The sequence below is a fragment of the Dermacentor albipictus genome, chromosome 6 (assembly GCF_038994185.2).
Source record: "Dermacentor albipictus isolate Rhodes 1998 colony chromosome 6, USDA_Dalb.pri_finalv2, whole genome shotgun sequence".
NCBI classification, from domain to species: Eukaryota; Metazoa; Arthropoda; class Arachnida; order Ixodida; family Ixodidae; genus Dermacentor; species Dermacentor albipictus.
In genome coordinates this window covers 122,457,613-122,477,021 of record NC_091826.1, presented here as the reverse complement: position 1 = coordinate 122,477,021, position 19,409 = coordinate 122,457,613, and the positions used below count along the sequence as shown (strand labels likewise).

At 47.9% G+C, this 19,409-nt stretch overlaps 1 long non-coding RNA gene, 1 other non-coding gene and 1 pseudogene across 2 annotated transcripts; 2 read left to right on the top strand and 1 right to left on the bottom strand.

Moving 5' to 3' along the window:
• Positions 1 to 4,661: 4,661 nt before the first annotated feature.
• On the bottom strand, positions 4,662 to 8,965 carry LOC135913815 (uncharacterized; annotated as a pseudogene).
• A 1,103-nt stretch (positions 8,966 to 10,068) lies between these two features.
• On the top strand, positions 10,069 to 11,530 carry LOC135913782 (uncharacterized). Its single transcript, XR_010568109.2, has 2 exons — positions 10,069 to 10,152; positions 10,217 to 11,530. It is a non-coding gene; the product is annotated as an uncharacterized lncRNA (long non-coding RNA).
• Positions 11,531 to 19,334: 7,804 nt separating this feature from the next.
• On the top strand, positions 19,335 to 19,409 carry TRNAS-GGA (transfer RNA serine (anticodon GGA)). Its single transcript has one exon. It is a non-coding gene; the product is annotated as a tRNA-Ser (tRNA).

Genomic DNA, 19,409 nt, shown 5'->3' with positions numbered 1-19,409 from the left:
CGCTTGCGCGTCGTGATTGCACTGCTCCCCAACGTTCCGCGCACAAATAGCCATAGGCGCGCTTCCACTTAAAATGCGACAGGGCAACCATGCATGTAGGCGTCGGCTGTGCCGTTTACGCCAGCGATGTGCTCCCCTCGCGAAATTTCAATATAGCGATAAGCAGATGCAGCGGTTATGGCTTGTGCTGCCGCAAGCAACAGGTCCGTCCTTTCGCGATAGCTGTAAGCAAATTGAACATTCCTAAATAAATAAAAAAAAACTCAGTTTTCAGAAGGCTCATAATGGTGGAATAAGAGTATCATTAATGACCAGACGCAGTCTTTCACTGAATATACGCTTATTTTTCATGCGCTTTCACAGAAAGTGCTCGAAGAGGTCATTTTCTGCAGCGATACAACACTGGGACCTTCTGAGAACGCTTGCTGTCGCTGCCTTAATTGAGCACTGTCGGTGAAATGCTGAGGCAGACTTCAATTATCCTGTCCTGTAAGGCTTCTGGAGTCGTCGTTCGTGATCCTTAAAGCCCCAGAAGAAAAAGTCTTAGAGGGCTGAGGTCGGGTGATATTGCCGGCCTCAGAACAGGTCCGTTTCTCCCTATCCATTGCCCTGGGAAAGTAACATCAAAGCTTGCTCGTGCTTGACTGGCCCCGTCGTGCTGACACCACATTGCGTCAAGCTGGGCTAGTGGCATGTTGCAGCAGAAGTCTTTAACCTGCCTTTTGAGGAACTGACATACCTCTTGCCGGTCAGAGTGTTAAAACACTGAGACCACTGACATTGGTGGCGGCATATATTCCTAGCCAGTGGGGATTTTGCTCACTTCTATAGTGGGCGTTGTGGATATTTACTTGGCAATTTCAGGAAAAGTTCACCTCGTCAGTCCGGACAATTTGGTGAGAAAGTCAAAATCCTGCTCCTCCTGAATCAAAATTCGCAAAGTTGAGTCCCTTTTGAAGATCCCTTGACTCCAGGCATTGATGCAACTGCAGGTGATAAGGGTGCAGTCCAGCTGTTTTCAAAATCATCCAGGCAGTTAAGTTGGACACACCGAGCTGTGCGCTCACGCTGCCCGTGCTAGCGTGTGGATTAGCTGTCATTAAAGACAAAACGTTGGAACGAACCTCATTATTTATGACTCAAGCTATGTCTCTTTCTTGTGAAGCTACCGGTTTGCTTCAGCGACTCGTAGGTGTTGAATATTGTCATCGGGCTCAGTCGCGTACCCGGATGCCAGCAGCCTAAATATTCTAGCAGCCTGCCGTCTCTGTCTGCCTGCAGGTTTTAGGGCAAGGATCGTGTTGGCTTTTTCCTTGCACCTTTCGCATCAAAACTTTATGTGATCTTTATACCTCTGAAGTTTCTTAATTGAAATCCATGCGCTCCGTAGATTTTGCGGCCTCTGCGATATGCCACGGCGGGCCCGCTCGCCATCAAAGCGCCCTTGAAACTTTGTGCTCGGATGGGGATCTTTGCGTTATGCGACTTCAGGTGCATGGGCGTTGCCACGAAATCCAGCCCGAGTTCACAATCTTCGCGCCTAAGTGTTTTTTTCAGGCGCGAAAAATACATTCTAGAGAAAATCCAGAACGATTTCCGACGCCGTTGGTTGTTTTGGTTGGCGGTGCATCACAGCAGGAAAAAATTTCGGCGGGGGGGTCTGAAGCCCCATAAGCCCTCCCCCCCCCCTCCCCCTGGCTACGCCCCTGGCCACCGGGTGAGAAGTAAGCTTTGGCCACTCCCAAGCAAAATTGGCCGAGGGCCGACCATCGGGTGTTGCCCGGCGGAACGCTGGGAGCCGATCACGCTGGCATAAAGAGCTTCCACCGTAAAAAGGCCGACTTATGTTGCCGGCCCCGTCGGCGCTGGCTCGGTCACGGATGCCGGCACGGACGCGTAGGGCTGCACAATGCCGAGCGCGAAAGTTTTGTCTGGGCATAGACGTCGGCTTCACGCTGGCCCGACACCGCTTGCCGATCATGTAGGATGCCGCCGCCGCCTAGTCGGCGCCTGCTGGTGCCGATGTGCGCACTGGAGCGGGCGGAAGGAGGGGAGGAGGGGAGAAGAAAGGAGGGGAGAATACGGAAGTTGGGGAGACGGGAAGGGGGAGGGGCGAACAAAAGGGTTAGACGACTGCCGTGGCGTTGGGCGGCAGGGATGACCGGTGCTGGGGGAGCTTGACCCGCGAGGGTGCCGCTAAAATCTAAAAGAAAGGATCAGGCAACACGAGAACGACGTCAGAACATTCAACCGTATACGCAGCGCCATCGCCGAACACTCTGAAGACGCCGACCACAAAATTGCTTTCCAGGAAACTCAAATCCGTCGAACAGAGACGGACTCGCGGAAAAGACTACTACTGGACTCATGGCACACTCAGAATAGGCGGCGGGGGGGGGGGGGAGGTAACATAAACCACGTGAAGGGCAACCTACCCTCGGTGTATATCCATGGCCTTGGCGACATGACGAAAAGAAGAAAAGGACGCCCAGCCAGGTAGATTGCCGCTCGAGTTCACAAACACAAGAACGTCGGCGCTGACCCGTAAAAGACCCTTTAAAAGGTGCACACTGCCACCCCCGAAGAACAACCATTGAAGAAGGAGCCAATGGGCTCCGAAACGGCGGGCTAATAAAATTCAGTTATTTGGTTGGAGTCAGTATGAAAGTCCTTGTGGTCTTTGTAGCTGCACTTAATGTGCAAGAGCTCGCATTGCAAAGCTTGTCGTGCAAGCGAATCAAGAGACAGTGTATCGTGATATGCATGAAGCACGAACATGTGCATGCAGTGCCCGTAGCGCACTGCGCAAGGTGTCCCAGCTAACTTTAGCCAGAGTTTAAATATATGCCGATGCACTCTAAAACGACGTGACCAAACGCATATTGCTGACTATTGTATGGAGTAACTTGCACTATTTCTTGTATTCTCTTTAATTGCATAATTAGTCAAGATGAATCAATCAACTTCGGAAGCAACGAAGTTAGGCAAAAAATTCCAATGAGAAAGCTGTAGGGCGCTTAGCAATAGTCCGATTAAAGTTTCTAACTTTCTATCTATTAGGCATTAGTGTTTGTCTGCTTACTGCAGATGCCTGTGAAATAATAATAAAAAAACTGGCTGTGGTTTAGCTCTAGTTAAACCTGGTTGAATTGCGAAAGCAACGTTGCAACCTATTTCTCTCATTCTTCCTAGCTTGCCTAGCTTTCGCCTTACAATTTTGCTCCGAAGCAGCAGAGCAACTAGATTCAGATATAGACTCTTCGTCGGTAACTTCCATGGCGAGGCTGATCAACCAACGCGTAGCACACCAATATATATATATATCCCAGTGAGGCCGCCACGGAGCGAGCGCAAGGCGGTCGTCATATCATCAGACAGTTTTAGTATAGCGTAAAGCAGCAAATGCAACGAGTTAGCGTTGCGTGCACCACACTGCGCATGTGCTGTACGTAAACGGTGCTGGAGCTCTTACGTAGCGGTGAACGCTAACGCACGCAAGGGGAGCCTTACGTATGGCAACATGGTGGCGCCAGTCGAAGTGAGAGCAGCCCGCTTCGCATCTATCGAGTCGTCGGCCTGCACTGTTCGGCTCATTCGTTGCCCACTAATGCTCGTGTTTGCTTTAGATTTGTGTGATGATGCTTCGACAGCGGCGCACAGGTGACAAATGGGCGTTGTTTACGATATACGTTCTCGATTAGCGGCGCAGTAGGCTTAACGAGAGGGTTTGCTGATGTTCGCTCATGTTTGCTGTATCCGCCTCGAGATGGCGCCCAAGTGTATTTCGCTCTAGAGAAATTTTTTCCAGTGACTCTATTTCGCTCGCTCGCTTGGTGTAAAGCCGCATGTCAAGCCGATGCATGTCACGTTTTCCGCGGCAAAACACAGTAGTGTGGTCGGTGCTCTGGTCACAATGCGTGCGCGCTTAACTAACGATGACAGCATGAACCTCCTGAAGGAGGTTTTCGCCTTGAACCCATTCGGACGGACATCAAGATGGGTGTCCGTTGCAAAAAAGTGGAAAGAAGTGGGAAATCAGATTTCTGGAAGCGAAATTGCCGGCGAAACGTCCCCTCCGGAATAGTATGTTGAGTGGATCTTGAGGACACGTAGAACCTGCGCGGTCGCTCTCGTTCCCGAAGCATGAGGGCGTCTATGTCATCCCAACTTAAAAAGGACTCGTAATATTGGTCCCACAGAACACTCGATCGCGGCATGCTAAGAATAATCGGTGCGTTTCCCGACTGTCGACAAAACAACACTCAAACCAAACACCTACATGCGTAATTAACGCATTGACTGTGGCTTTCGATAAGCTTGACTTAGGGACACACTTGCGGATTCGGCATTGGATAAGCTCGACATATCTTGTGGATTTGGCTTTCGAGTACTTTGTGTTTTTACATCTTTACATTTTACATCTTCTTTGTCAGCCCGTTCAAAGTTGCTTGAAAGTGGAGGGGGCACGTTCACACTTGCACACGCCGATGACTCCCTGTAGGAGCTCGCATTCTGGCACAGGTCCACAGCACACTTCAGCAAGTCTTTCACATAGCCTGGAACGAAGCCTAGTAAATGGCAATGTGTGTGCAAAAACACGCAAACCAAGTACCGTATGTGCAAGATTCTTTCACTGGTGCGACAACGGCAGCTTTTTTTGCTTACGGGTATTTGACCAGCCACCTTGTCCCATTGTCAGTGGTTGTTTGCTGCCTTGCACTATTTTCATTATAGTGAAGTGCGGCAAGGCGTGTTCTGAAAGAAAACAGGACCATATCCGTTTACATCACAACAGTCCACCTAAACAGCTTAGGCACAAAGTATGTTTTACCTTGCTACTATGCTGGAATACCAAAATGGGTATTTTTCGGTGCGAACTGGGTGATGGTGTTGTGAAAGCATTCAACAGCAAATGTTTGTGCGCTCGTGGATAGTCGAGGAATGTCTTTGAGCAAAGCCTTGTTTAGGACGATGGCTTTCAGTTTTTGGTGCGCTGGTGATCCTAAAGGAATTCATTGGAAATAATGCAAAAATACTGAAAAAACGAAATTTCAAAGCCACATGCCTTCTTCCAGCCACTTCTTAGGCAATGGCTCATGCGCGCACCTCGGATAAAGGCTCTCATCATGTACGTGAATGTCAACGACATGACGGACGAGGGAGCACCACTTAGAAAGAATTAGCTCAGGTTGCGTCCGGCATGAAAGAGCGCACCAATTCAGGTGGTTGATGACAGCAGGAATCCATAGAGTCAGCTCCTGAAACTTCTTGAGCTTCGCTGCTGCTGTCAGCTTCTTTTTGAGCACTGTACAAAAATAGAGATAACCAGATGCATCATGAATAAAAATTTGAGAGCCCAGATATCTTACTGGTGCTTGTGCTTCTAAAAAGTTTATTAATGCAGAACCTACTCTTGGCAATGTGCCAGCAATCAAAGCTGTGCTCTATGCAGGTCTCCTTTGATGTAAATGCCTTTATCTGAGAATGACGGTCAGTCACAAGAGTTGAAATGTCGAGGCCATTAGCCTCGCATATTTGCAGTGTCCTCTTGAGTCCTTCAAGCTCCATATGGTTGCTTCCCTCGGTTTCATTTGACTGCAACATAAGCATCATTAAACCAAACACATGTGCATGTAGTCATGAATGCTTGCAGGTTTCTTGGGAAACAACAGTGCTGTCTTATTGACAGCGCTGTTGTTTCTCAAAGGTTGTGTACAACCAACTAGCCTACCCATTACCTCCTAAGCAAGCTTGCAGATTTTCCTATAGCACTCTCTCATGCAACAATAACTACCTGGAGAGTTTCGATGTGCAACACCTTGTTCTGCTCTATATCCAGAATAGAGTATGTGCCATACTTGGCAGAATGTCCGGGGGAATCTGCCCTACCATCCCCAGCAATCTGGAGTGGACGGCCAATGGCTTCATCAAAAATCACATTTTGGTGGTGTGTCCAGACCTTGAAGTAGTGAACGTGTACGGCTCATGAATCTATATGCATACACTGTAAGGTTGGTTACATGACCTAACCAATTTGATGAGCCTATGCACCTTGGTGACTGCAGGAATGACGAATGCATTTTGGACTCTGAAGTGTGTTTTGCCACTGCTGCAGGCAACACCCACACTCCTTAGTGCCCTAAAAAACTTCGAAGCTTTGCAGCCTGAAAAAAATATTGCTGCAGAAAGAAGCAAGCTACCAGCTGCCTTCCAATTAATTATTGGCTGTGTTGCCCACGTAGAGACATGATGGTTTATGCATATGCGTGTCACCTGCAATAATATGCCTTTCACAGTTTTGTCAATGGCTCTGCATGGATATGAACACAGAGGGCAGACCGAGAGCAGTTCATCCAGACTAGATTCGAAAACAATGAACTTCCTCTCTTCATAAAGAGGCACCGCTGTGTTAACAGTACTGCCTATAAAAAAAGAAAAAGATCTGTTTGAGCACTGCACATTATATGATGGTCTAATACATACTTATCCAAACTGACATCAGAGAGTACATAGGAAGGATCATATTGATTTCGGTTTTCATTTTCATCCATTTCGTCTTCAGATGCATCCGTCCATTCTGGCAATGGTGTCGAAGACCGTGGTGGCAGAAAGGAGCTAGTTGAAATACTACATTTGTCCCCGTGGATGTTAACCTGTGTTGCTAGAAAAAAAATAGCATAAGGGAAAATATAATTTAGCAGCAACAGTAGAACTGCTCCGATATGCTATTTTCAACAAAACGCCAGGAACAACACAGATACAGAAAAAACAGATGCGGAGGTGCACTCGTCTGTGTCCAGGTTGTTCCTAGTGCGGTGGAAAACGACATACCTGCACCATCTGGCTCAATGTGCAAAACACGACCTACTGGAACTGCAGACCTGCACAGATATCCGGCTTCTATGGGAGCAGCTTGCGCCCACTTTCGTTCAACCGACTGCCGTAGGTGGCGCTTTTATAACCTGTTCGTCTGCTACGCGGTGGGCGGTTTGCGGCGTTGTAAGTAGTACGGCAGCTGTTGTGTTGCGACGAACTGCTTCTCTAGTTGACGATTTTTGCTAACACAGTGACAGACATGTCACAAGGCTTTGATCGGTCACTTGGCTCCAAAAGTTGACTTCCCGAACCTAAAAAATGTCGGAGCGTGCAGTCCGCTGCTCTCTAAAATAGCGTCAAATAGCCGCTCCCACTGCCTTTTTCAAGGAGATTATTATAAATCGCATTGTGTATAGAGTTCGCAACGTACCCAACAGTTTCATTGTACACGTTGTAAAATTCGCGTCTGCGCTCTTTAGAAACTTGAAGCCACCGTAATGTTCGACGACAGAAAGTTGTCCGTGAATGCGTCACGAGTTCAAAAAGTGAATTACGCACACAGCTGCACTGCGTACGTATCTTCAGCACCACCGTTATGCTGCCGCGTACTACGCGGAAAAGCTAGCTTTACAGTTTGAAAAGAGTTCCGTGACACGATTTTTAAGGCCTGCACTGCAGCACGTTTTAAAGCACCGGGATCGCTTAATTTTTTGCAAGCTTTCTACTGAGCTAGACATCCAACGATATTAAAAACAAGATATGCTCACCTTCCCTTGAAACAGAATCGATCAGACTATTGCACATATCGGGTGGAGGACTTACTAGTGAATACTTTTACTATACTTTTACCAGATCATCTTCCTTTCACTACGGCACACAGTAGTAAATCCTAATGTCATCTACGACATTAGGCTGTCTGTAATCAACTAAAGAAAGCTAGATTATCTTATGAATCTTTTTAAACAATTTTTCCAGTTTCTTAAGGAGGCTAGGAAAGGGAAATTTATGCCGTTGATCTAGCATTGCAGCGGCCACCTATGCTCGTTGTTTACATTTCTTGCACCGCTCATCCTCTTCTAGTTTCACTATTCAAACGCAAAGCATTCGCAAATATGTCTTCTTTTGTATATTTGTGAATTTATTCATTTACCACCAAAACAAGCGCTTTGTGCCTGCCGAAATGGCAAGACAAGCGCTGAACAGATCGCAGAAGCAGACGACAGCGAACAGGTTATGACTAGCGCCACTCTGCTCGTACGTTATTTCCCTAGCGTCAAAAGGGGCGAACTAGACCAGGCGTGCTGGAGGAGGGAGATCTGTGCAGGTCTGTAGTTCAGTAGGTCGTGGTGCAAAAAGAACTTTAGGTGCGTTGATTAGTAATGACAGTGCAAAGATTTTATGCTGGTAGCTGTTACGTATATATGCTATGCATAGCGAGGCTAGTTACAAAAGAGCAGTCACAAAAGGATGCACATTGGTTCCTGATACACCTACCCCAGTCTCTACAGATCAATGATGTCTGAACAGCTGCATCAGCCTGAAGTGGTTTTGCTGTAAAGGCCCGTTTATAGTCCGACGTTATCGGCGCGCGGACGAGCGTCGTTCGCGGTCAGTCACGCTACGTCGGTTGCGCTGCGCCAGCCGAGATGCCATGGCCTCGAGCTCCACCACTGGAAAAGCTGGCGCCACCGTCGGCGTGACGTGCTAGGAGGGATCACGTGGACATAGCGGCCGCGTCGGCTGCTTCGGGCGCGCCGAAGCGAGCTGAAAACGAGTTTAAATTCCCTCGTACGCTGCGGTTTTCATTTAGTGGAGAAATTTTCCCGCTTCGAGTGTCTCCTTTACAACGCTTGAAAGCACTACAATAGGTAGCGGCTCCCTTTGAAGGCGCGCAACATGGTAGGCTACTGCTCGGTGCCGCAGGGCCGGACGCACGTAACGGAGGCCGGTGTCGGCCTTATTCACACGTAGCCGCAGGACAAGAAGCTCTGTGAAGCTTGGCTCGCCAAACATAAAACCGGCAGTCATGGGCTACAACTCGGGTATACAGCAAGCACAGACGCGAGGAAGATTTCTGCTACGGCGCACGGTCTGCGCCCAAGTAACCACGGATATCCGTGGGACGTCCACCATAAGTCCCAACGTCCATCCATCCGGATATCCAACACGGACGTCCGTGGGACGTACATGAAAAGTCCATATCCTGTTTGGATGTTCGAAGGACATCCCACCGGGATGTCCATGGGACATCCCATTTTGAACGTCCGCTGGCTGTCCATAAATAGGCATGCCCAGGATATACACTAGTGAGTTATATATAAACTAGCATAAATATATTGCCGGAAATTTTAGTTTGTTCATATTATATCTGTTTATTTTTGTTCTCTATCGGACACAGTTCATTCTTTTTTTCAAAGCAAAATAAATATATTTCCAACTTGATATAAATTCTGCCCACTTTAACATCGCAGTATTAAAATACGATTTTTTTTCTATCGGTGGGTCATACAAGCAATTTGTAGTTTGCTTTAAAAAAATGCTTGTGGATGACTAGCAGAATATATAAGCGCCCATTTGAAGCCACTTATTCGACCTAGAGCCAAGCACTCAAGTTACCCCTCATTATGAAAATTTCCTGATCATAGAGTTTTGGTCCTGACCTCCTAACATGTAGGTTCAGGTTTATCATTGGAACAGGAAGTAAAACACGTTGTTGGGCTAGTTGGTGCATTGTATTAAGAAAAAAACCAGCAAAAAAAAAAAAAGACGGACACAGGAAACATACACAAGACAGGCCTCTTCCAGCCTCTTTCCTGTCTTCTCGTATGTTTCCTGCGTGCGCCTGTTTTTGGCTGGTTTCTTAAAACAGGAAGTTGTCTGCAGTGTTCAATTGTGCATACAATAATATCATTATAGGTAACAAAAACAAATCTCAAAGGCTACGCTTTTGGTGGCTGCATGCGTTGAAAGCGATTACGAAAGCTATAATGCGTCAGAGCCGCCATGCATTGACAGTAATCTCAAAGGCTATGTTATTCTGGCGCCGACAGCTTTAGCAGAAACTGAAAAAACTCGAAAATCAGATACCGAATATTCCCAGAATAAGTAAATATTTAACTGTGTAATAATAGAATATTTTAAAAACCTATTTATGTTTGCGTAGATGCACGTGGAAGTGTTAGAACCTTGGCAAAGCAGAACGCTGCAGTCATCCAATCCAATCCAAGCTCTAGCCATCGTCGCCACGCCATTTTTTTATTCTGCGATCGTTTTAGGGCAGCGGAGCAGCGTTTGTCACCTTCCGTGCCTGCCGAAGTCTCCTACTCAGCTACCAAGGTATGACAGCTACATCGATTTCTTTTTTAATTCGTTTGGGTATTGAAATGTGTTTTCTTCACAGGTGCCAGGATGCCTAGACTGCGGGAGAAGCCGCACGCGCGAAAAAAGAGCGTCGCTGGAAACAAAGACGATATTCGAGGACTTCGGATCTCGCACCGGCAGCCAGCAGTCAACAGCTCGAGAATTCGCAAGTTTAGAACTGTGCAGTGGCGCGTATACCCCGCACGCATGCATTAACATGTGCGGTCGGGCTGTCCCTGCAAACATTTGTACGCCTTGTGATGTTGGTCGCTGCACCGAGGCGACATCGAAAGTTCAGGACGGTGGTTGTGACACTACGCTCACTAAGGACAATGTGCCTTGTTTCCCTGATGGATATACTCTACGTGACGCTTCGGATGGTTCACTTCGCTGTGAGAACGGAACAGGATCCCTTAGGAGAGGTGTACGCACAAGTCAATGCGGGTTTTCTGGTAAGCAGGACCCCGGAGTCTACATTTTTCTTTAGCTACCGCGGACTCTTCATTGGCGCCCTTTTGATTCTCCTGGCAAAGAGCTTCTCCTGGCTAATGCGCTCATGATCAGAGCTGTAGCCGTCAGTAGCAGCAAGATCGCCTGCTGATCTCTACGAAAAATAAAAAGCTCCTTTTAAAAAAGTGAAGAATATATTAGTTGTTTTTATCTACAAGTTTGTTTAATATCGTGAGAATATGGTCACTACGGCCACGGCGGGGACATTGTAAACGAGAGTACGCATTCGATGGCCAAGTGAGTTTTAATCATTGTAAGAACGCACTACGCCACGAGAAAGAGCTATTGTTTAAAGAAAGTGAAGAATATATTGATTGTTCTTCACTAATAGTTCGTTTAGCTACGTCAGAATGTGGAGACATTGGGAACGAGAGTACGCATTTGACGGCAAGTTGACTTACGAGAACGCACTACGTCGCGAATAACACTTAAGCTGCAATACCATTAAGCATGTCCGTGTGGCACCCCGCGAATGACATTAAAGTTTAAGGCATTAGCCAGTTAATGTCATTTTTTGTGCCCGTGTCGCAGAGTGCTAGTGAAGTGATGTAGTCAAGATTAATTCCTTCATGTCATTTCTGTTGCTTTCGCTGCTTAATAATGCTAATTGATGTATTTTTGCTCTTTCTTTTTATTCCATGCTGCAAACACAAATGTCAATGCAGGGTGGGCAATAAGTATTTTTTGTTCTGCTGTTCTCTACCTTGTGTTGTGCTATTGAAATTGCAAGTTTTCTTCTTTATCCGTGTATTTATTTGTTCTTTGAACAGTACGCATATATCTGCTTATTGGTCTTTTTATGTATATGTATAAGGTGACAATAAACGTTTAATTGTATTTGGAAGTTGGTGTAAGTTCATTTCTCGTTTATTTAAAACAAGAATGCATTCAAGCATTAGACCAATGTAATATATGTATATATAATGGTCCGGTGCTTGAATGTGTCCCGGCCACTACTGTCGCTTCAAGGCATGTGTATATCTGGAATATCCCCGGGAAGACACACACACACACACACACACACACACACACACACACACACACACACACACACACACATATATATATATATATATATATATATATATATATATATATATATATATATATATATATATATATATATATATATATATATATATCCTGAACGTCCCCTGAATGTCCATGCTGGATGTCCGCGTCGGACGTACTACGGATGCCAAAGCGATTACCTTTGGATTCCCCAGGGACGTCCCTCGGACGTACGTCGGACATTCATGGATATCCCACGGACATCCCGAATATCCAGAAAGGACGTCCGTCGGACGTCGCCCGGATATCCGTGGTTACTTGGGCGATGTTCTGAAAACGCGCACTGAGACGCTCGCCTGAGTCCGCTGCCCGACTAATGTCATGACGGTATGGTCTATGAACTTGTCGATACTATAGATACTGCCAAGTTCAGTGGAGTGGAAAGGCAGCGGTAAGAAGCACATTTAAAGAAAGCATGGCATATGGTCATGTTTGTGTTATGAATTAATGCACTGGATTACAAAAAAGGAGCAGCGGGAAATTGCACGCTGAGAACGCCGATAAACATACAATGCGACGCAACTCGAAGGTCGAAGGTCAAAGGTAAAAGAATTTAGAAGAAAAAAAGATTGCATCGTCGCGACGGCACATCACAGTCCCCGTAGGCGTCGAAGTCTCTACAATGAAATTATTTTTGAACAGCTCTGATAGCGACCACGCAACAATGGTTGCCTGTATACTGTCAAATGCTCATATTCTGCGGCCTAAAGCTCATGGCATGGTGCGAAAACGCGCGCGCGGAGAAAGCGAAACAGCATGCAGACGCGTAGTCGGTCGCTGCGAATCTGCGCGATCGCTGCATTGAGGCTTCATTCTATTACGCTCCATTTAGTTATACAAACACTATACGAACATATTTCACATAGTTTGCTCTCAGCGTTTACCTACCTTTCACGCAAGAAGCCGGTTCGGGAGACTCCATCGCGGCGACCGCGCGCAGTGGCGTTCACTGTACGTATTCGGTAAAGAGATAGCGGCTGTAAACGATTGTGTGCTTTCAGCTTGCCCAAGATTATTATTTAGACAGTAAGAAACTTCTCTCGTTTCGAAAGTACTTACAGAAATGCCCGGGAGAGCTCGCGCGTGGTGTTTTCAGTGAGCGCTGACAGCAAAACCTATGAGGAGCGCGCCACGTGATCCCTCATACTACGGCAGCGAGGCGCTTCCGATAGAGGGCGACTCCGTAACTCCTCGCCGCCAATACTTCAACGCGCGCGCCGTAGGCAGCTATCTTCGGAGCATGCGCAGAAGGTTCGCCAAGTCGCGCGCCGTCCGCAAAAGCCGTCTGCGGAGTTGTGCTGGCGCCTTTTTCTTCGCGCGCAATGCATTGTGGTGCGAGAGTTCCGCCGACTTCGACGCGCGAATGGCTCCGGAGCCAAATCGGCGCCGGGCCCGTCGGGGCGCGTTGGAAGCCGCCGGTTACGTTAGCTGCGCCGGTGCGCCCGACTATATGTCGTTTTCGCCGACGTGACGTAGCGTGCGCGCGCGCGTGCGTTACGTCGGACTATAAACGGCCCTTAACGTGTGTGACGGCGAGTCACGACCGACGATGCTGTTATGCTGTTATAACAGCCTTGGGCGCAGCAGTGTCTGGGCATTTCCTTCCACCGCGACGAATGCGTCGATACCAATCGACGACCGTGGGAACACACGTGTAGCGCACTACCTGCGTGGAGCGCCGACGGGGATAACGTTTTAGACGGACCACGTGCGAAGATCGCCGATAGCGGTAAACAAACGCGGCAAGTGACCGACACTCCGGAAAGACTGCGACGGCTTTGGCTGGCCCTGGCCGCGCGCGGGCGCGCGCGCGCGAGGGTGTCATGACGTTAAATTTCAGCTTCTGCCGGCGGCCGCTTGAACGCAAGGCGCAACAGAAAATTACAAAAGAAAGATGTTTCTCGTTCTTTTTTTCAAATCAGCTTGTTGTAATCGTCATTTTCAAGAGATCAACTTTTGTTCTCACGCATAAAATCACCCACCAATTAACTTTTGTGTCCGTGTCCCTTTAACGCTTTTCTCTGTTCCGCTATTCTAAAGCACTACCTTGTGCCGCGCAGCGCAGTCTTTCTTTGCGTTGGCGTTGCGTCGCTTGCTAACGCGAACGCAAGCATTTTACGCCATACTAAAGCTGTCTATCAACGGAGAGACCACCTGTTAGGCGCCGGGTCGGGGGCCACGGCACACGCGACCAGCGGCTCCCTTCTAGCTGCGGCGGGAAGTAACCTGACGTCACGCGTCGTCATAGCAACGGTACGAACATTGAATCAAGCAACCATTTACAGCGCTAACCACGGAGGCAGTTGATTCTGCGATTGAAGCTAGAGTTCAAAAGCACCTCCAGGCTTTCTAGGACGTCTTCACAAAGAACATGCCCGCCCTCATGAAAACATCACCAAGCTTATCGTCGAGAAGATTGCGACCCTTAACACCCAAGTCACCACCCTCGCAAATCAAGTCACCACTCTCACAAGCCAGGGGACCGGCCTAACAGCCCAGGTCAACAATTTCATAGCACACGCAAAGAACAATTATGTCACCAAGTCCTACCTCGACAGCCTTCTCAACATGACCGAGCAGGGTAGAAAGAAGGCTTGCACGAACAGTTGCAATGCCTCCCGCTCGATCTCACCCGACCATGAAGCTGCCTGTGAAGCTGAAGAGCCTCATGATGGCGACACCTAAAACCACAACAAAGAGCCCACAAAAAACTCTGCGCATCTGGCAATAGAACTGTTGATCCTTCCATCCCCAGTATGCAAACCTACAAGAACTCGTCAAACTGGATCACCCTGATGTTATTGCCCTAGCTGCAGGAAACCAATACCCACAACATTCGACTTCAAGGATACGCCGCTCATACACAAACTCAATGCACAGCCATCCTTACCAAGAAAACTCTCACAATGCAGGAACACGAAATAGAAGACATCCCCATCCAGCACACCCTAGTGGAGATCATACCAGACAGAAAAACGCAGCAAAGCTTCTTTATTGCCAGCATATACAGCCCTCCTCGTGATCAACTTCCGGAATTTGCCCACTTTGTCCGTGAACTCAGGAAATGCACGAAAGGCCATCAAGTTGTCATAATGGGAGATTTCAATGCCCCTCATACAGCATGGGCTTATCCAAACACCACCAAGAAGGCAGCCTGAGTGCACGACACTGCTCAACAACACAGGCTGACCCTCTGGAATGACCCACTGCAGGTCACGAGAGTCGGGAACAGTTTCTCCAGGGACACAAACCCGGACTTTACGTTCACAGCGAACGTCCACTGGGCTGAGTGGAGTGGACTCTCGGAGATGCTCAGAAACGACCACCACATTATTCAACTTGATATCGCGCATAACCGGAAACCAACCAAGGCTGGAGTTGCTCGACTAACAAACTGGAAGTCCTTCAGAGAGAACCTCAGCGGCAACACAACAATTGACGACATCGACCATAGGCTTAAGGGCCTTCTCATCACCACAGAAAACCACACCAAGAGCATCCAGCTAAGCACCAGAACCCCCGCAGTTGACCCACATTTCCTTCATCTCTGGGAGGCCAAAAGAAGCCTCCTGAAGAGGTGGAAGAGACAAAAGCTCAATAGCAAAGTTAAGCAATGAATCGCCCTTCTCAACATACAGGCCCAAGATTACGCAGAGCAACTTAGCAGACAAAATTGGCACACATTTTGTGACAGCATACAAGGGACACTCAACACCAAGAAAACCTGGCATCTCCTACGTGCTCTCTTAGCTACCGATTGCACCAAAATGCAACAGAGGCAAGATCTGCGCAGACTGATCCACAATCACACTGAATCGGAGCATGATCGCCTTCGTGAGCTTCAGCAAAAACTTAGCAACGACAAGCCCACTCATCAGCGAGCGGAAACACGTACGACGGTGCACCAAACCCAGATCTCGATCGACCATTCACCCAGGCAGAGCTCCATGCAGCCATAGCCAAACTCGCTAGAAACACCAGTCCCGGCAAGGACAGCATAACTAATAAGCTCCTATGCAACCTCCTGCAATCTGCCACTACAGCACTGTTACAGTACTACAACGACTGCTGGGAAAAGGGGGACCTACCAGCAGCCTGGAAGCATTCGGAGGTCACCATGATCCCAAATCCAACAAACCCCTTCGCATCGAAAACCACCGTCCCATTTCGCTCACATCTTGCGTGGGCAAACTCCTCGAGCACATGGTGCATGACCGGTGAACACCATATCTCGAGGACAATAGACACTTGCCGCACACTACGTTTGGATTCCGGCAGCATCTGTTCACGCAGGATGTACTCTTGCTCCTCAAAGAAGACTTGCTTGACTACTTCGACCACAGACGCAAATCATAAGTCCTGGCAATCAACGTAAAGGGCGAATTCGACAACATGAGCCACAAAGCCATTCTCCGCAACCTTGATGATACAGGCTGCAGAGCCCGGATCTGTAACTACATCAGCAGCTTTTTGACACTGAACAGCAACAGTAGGCATCTGCAACCTCCGCAGCATTAAATTTCATCTACCCAACAAAGGAACCCCACAAGGATCAGTTATTTCACCCCTCCTTTACAATATCGCAAAGACCAAGATACCGAAACAACTGGACGTCATCCCAAACTTATGCCATGCCCTTTACGCTGACATCATGCTCTGGACCAAAGCACCTACCACTGCACAACAAGAACGCAATCTACAAGAAGCCGTCGATACTATCGCAAGATACCTCCGAGACTGCGGTCTCCAATGCGCACCCAAAAAGTCGGAGCTTCTCGTCCTGAGAGCATGGACACGAGGAAGACCACCGAACTATTTCGAACCCGATCCTAGTGTCTCGCTCAACAGAACCAAAATCTCTACCGTTGACTCTCTTCGCGTACTCGGACTTCACATCCACAAGGACGGATCAGGGGCGGCCACTCTCCTGCGTCTCCAACGCACACTGTCACAAGTTACGCACCTCATCAAGAGGATCACAAACCAAAGAAGCGGACTCAAGGGGCACAACACACTAAGCATAATTCAAGTTCTCCTAACTAGCCGTATTACCTACGGAACTGCCTACTTGACGCTCAAGCCGGCAGAAATTAAGAAACTCAATGTTGTCATTCAGAAGGCAATCACAGTAGTCTTTACCCTCCCACCCATGGCATCAACGGAGAAACTCCTCAAGCTCGGTGTCCACAATACGTGGGAAGAGCTTGTCGAGGCTCATAAGATCAGCCAACTAGAGCGGCTCAAGCTCACACCCACCGGACGTGCAGTTTTCCAATACCTCAACTACAGTGAAAGCTTCATTGCAGACACAGACCAGAAAGCGAGTATCCCACCTGCAGTCTGGGACTGTATTAGTGTTGCAAGTATACCGCGCAATATGCATCCAACTTACCATAAGGAGCGTTGGCAAAGCAGAATCTGCGCACTCAGCAAGAAATACGGGAGAGACCCTGATTCGAGGTACACTGATGCTGCCCAGTATGTTAAACGAAACGCCTTTGCCCTAAGCGTCATGGATCACCAAAGCAAAGAACTTGCAACTGTCACCATCCGAGTAAGAGCCCCCGAGACTGCAGAAGAAACGGCAATTGCTCTGGAAATAACTTGCCCTGAAGTAGCAGTAACCCTAACAGACTCCCAAGCAGCAGCTCATAACTATCAAAAAGGACGCATATCAGAAACCACTCTAAAAATACTGAGAAATCACGTCGCACCTGGCCCGCTCCCCGGCACCCACATTAACTGGGTTCCAAGGCTATCAGGGCATGACAGGAAATGAGGCGGCACATGCCGCTGCCCGCGAGCATACCAGCCAGGCTTTCCTGCCATCCCATACTAGGCCGGCCACCAAAGGTGATGACATCTCCCTAAAGTACTCGGAGCTTCTGCAACACCACCGACTCAGCAGACGAATGTACGCTTCACCACACAAGAATCTCAGCAAAGAGGAAGAAGTCATCCTGCGCCGCCTACAGACCAACACCTATGTACACGAAATAATCATGCACAGACTGTATCCCACGCAGTACTCATACACATGCCCCCATTGCGATGTTCCAGACACCCTGCAACACATGGTCCAGGATTGCCTACTGCCTGACACATCCGTAGACCCTAACTCATAAGCTCCACAAGATGACTTCAAAGAAGGCCGCCCCATAGAAGCACAAGAAGAGCGCCCCAACTCACTGCAGATCCATACGACAACTGAAACATGGGAGGCCAAGCTTTCCTCTGATTACCTGGATGACAAACGAAGTCTCATCACCCGGGCCAAGGAGGCAGCCCAAGCCAGAGGGTTCTTGGAATAAGGAATCCTCCCATCTAAGGTGAACCAGGTTCTCACTCGGATTACTGTTTCAGAAAATAAAAGTTTAGTCCTCTCTCTCTCTCGCAGGCATCTGAAGTAAGCGGAAAAACACAGTAAGCTTTTTGCACAGTGTTTACCATTTACGTTTGCAGCACATGCTGTATGATATATGCAACAGCCATAGCGCCCACGCATCAAGAGATATGCGCACAAGCATGTGTGCAGAAAGGTGGCATACTCTTCATTCTTCTAGGCCTTCCGCAAGTGCAAGTGACTTATGCAACTAACTGAAGTTTTCAAAATTGCTGTCACAATATTCGTAAAGTACGACGTACACACGAGCTGCAGGCACGACCGCTTCAATTTATAATTCGAACGTGCGAGAAACAATTTTGTTATGAGGAAACCGAAAGAAAAAGCCTCAATCGGAGGACAAATATTCACATCTGTGCCGAAAAAAGGTCCACATTGGTTATCCTTGGGACATCCGTGGTAGGATATTTGAAACACATCCATGTGCGATATCCATGGGACATCTGCAGTAGGATATTTGAAACCTAACGGTAGGCGGGTGTCCTATTTGGCTCCAAAATGGTGCATGGACATTGGGACGTAATTCAGATGTCCCACAAAATGTTTTCACTGGGTTGCGACTGATTCCTCTGTGTGAATCACTTTTAACAAGCTTCTTATGTAACATAACCACTCCTACTTGGGCCACTTTCTGGCCTGCAGTATTCTGAAATAAATAATTTTCATATCATAGCACACCATTCTATCGAAAATGGCATGGCTGAGCATCTTCATGGCTCCTGAAACATGTCACTGAGACGCCAATGTGACATCACCCACTGAATGAGACTTCTTTTTGCCCCTTGTCCGTGTCAGAATATTGGCTACAATCAAGCAAAGCCTTGGTTACACATCCATGGAGCTGCTCTTCAACCCTGCACTTCTACTTTATTCCTCAACCCTGCTTTATTCTAACCCAATAAACTGCGTCACCAAGCTCTATGCGCATTTTAGATGCACTTTAAAAGCAGTTTATGCCATTAGGGGTGCATCTTTGTCTCACAATAATAATCATGAATAAAGGGAAAATCAGAGGTTTCCTTTGTAGCAATTGCTACGAACGGGTGGATGTCCGATTTTCCCTTTATTCATTACTTCTCTCCACCTTGCGGGTTTCCGCAGAACTACTACGTCAAATACTTGCCTTTGCTTCGTGTTGTCGACAAATTCGACTTCACCCTGCCATCTGCTAGCCGCCTGGTTAGCTCAGATGGTAGAGCGGCTGCCCCGGAAAGGCGGTGGTCCCGGGTTCGAGTCCCGGACCAGGACG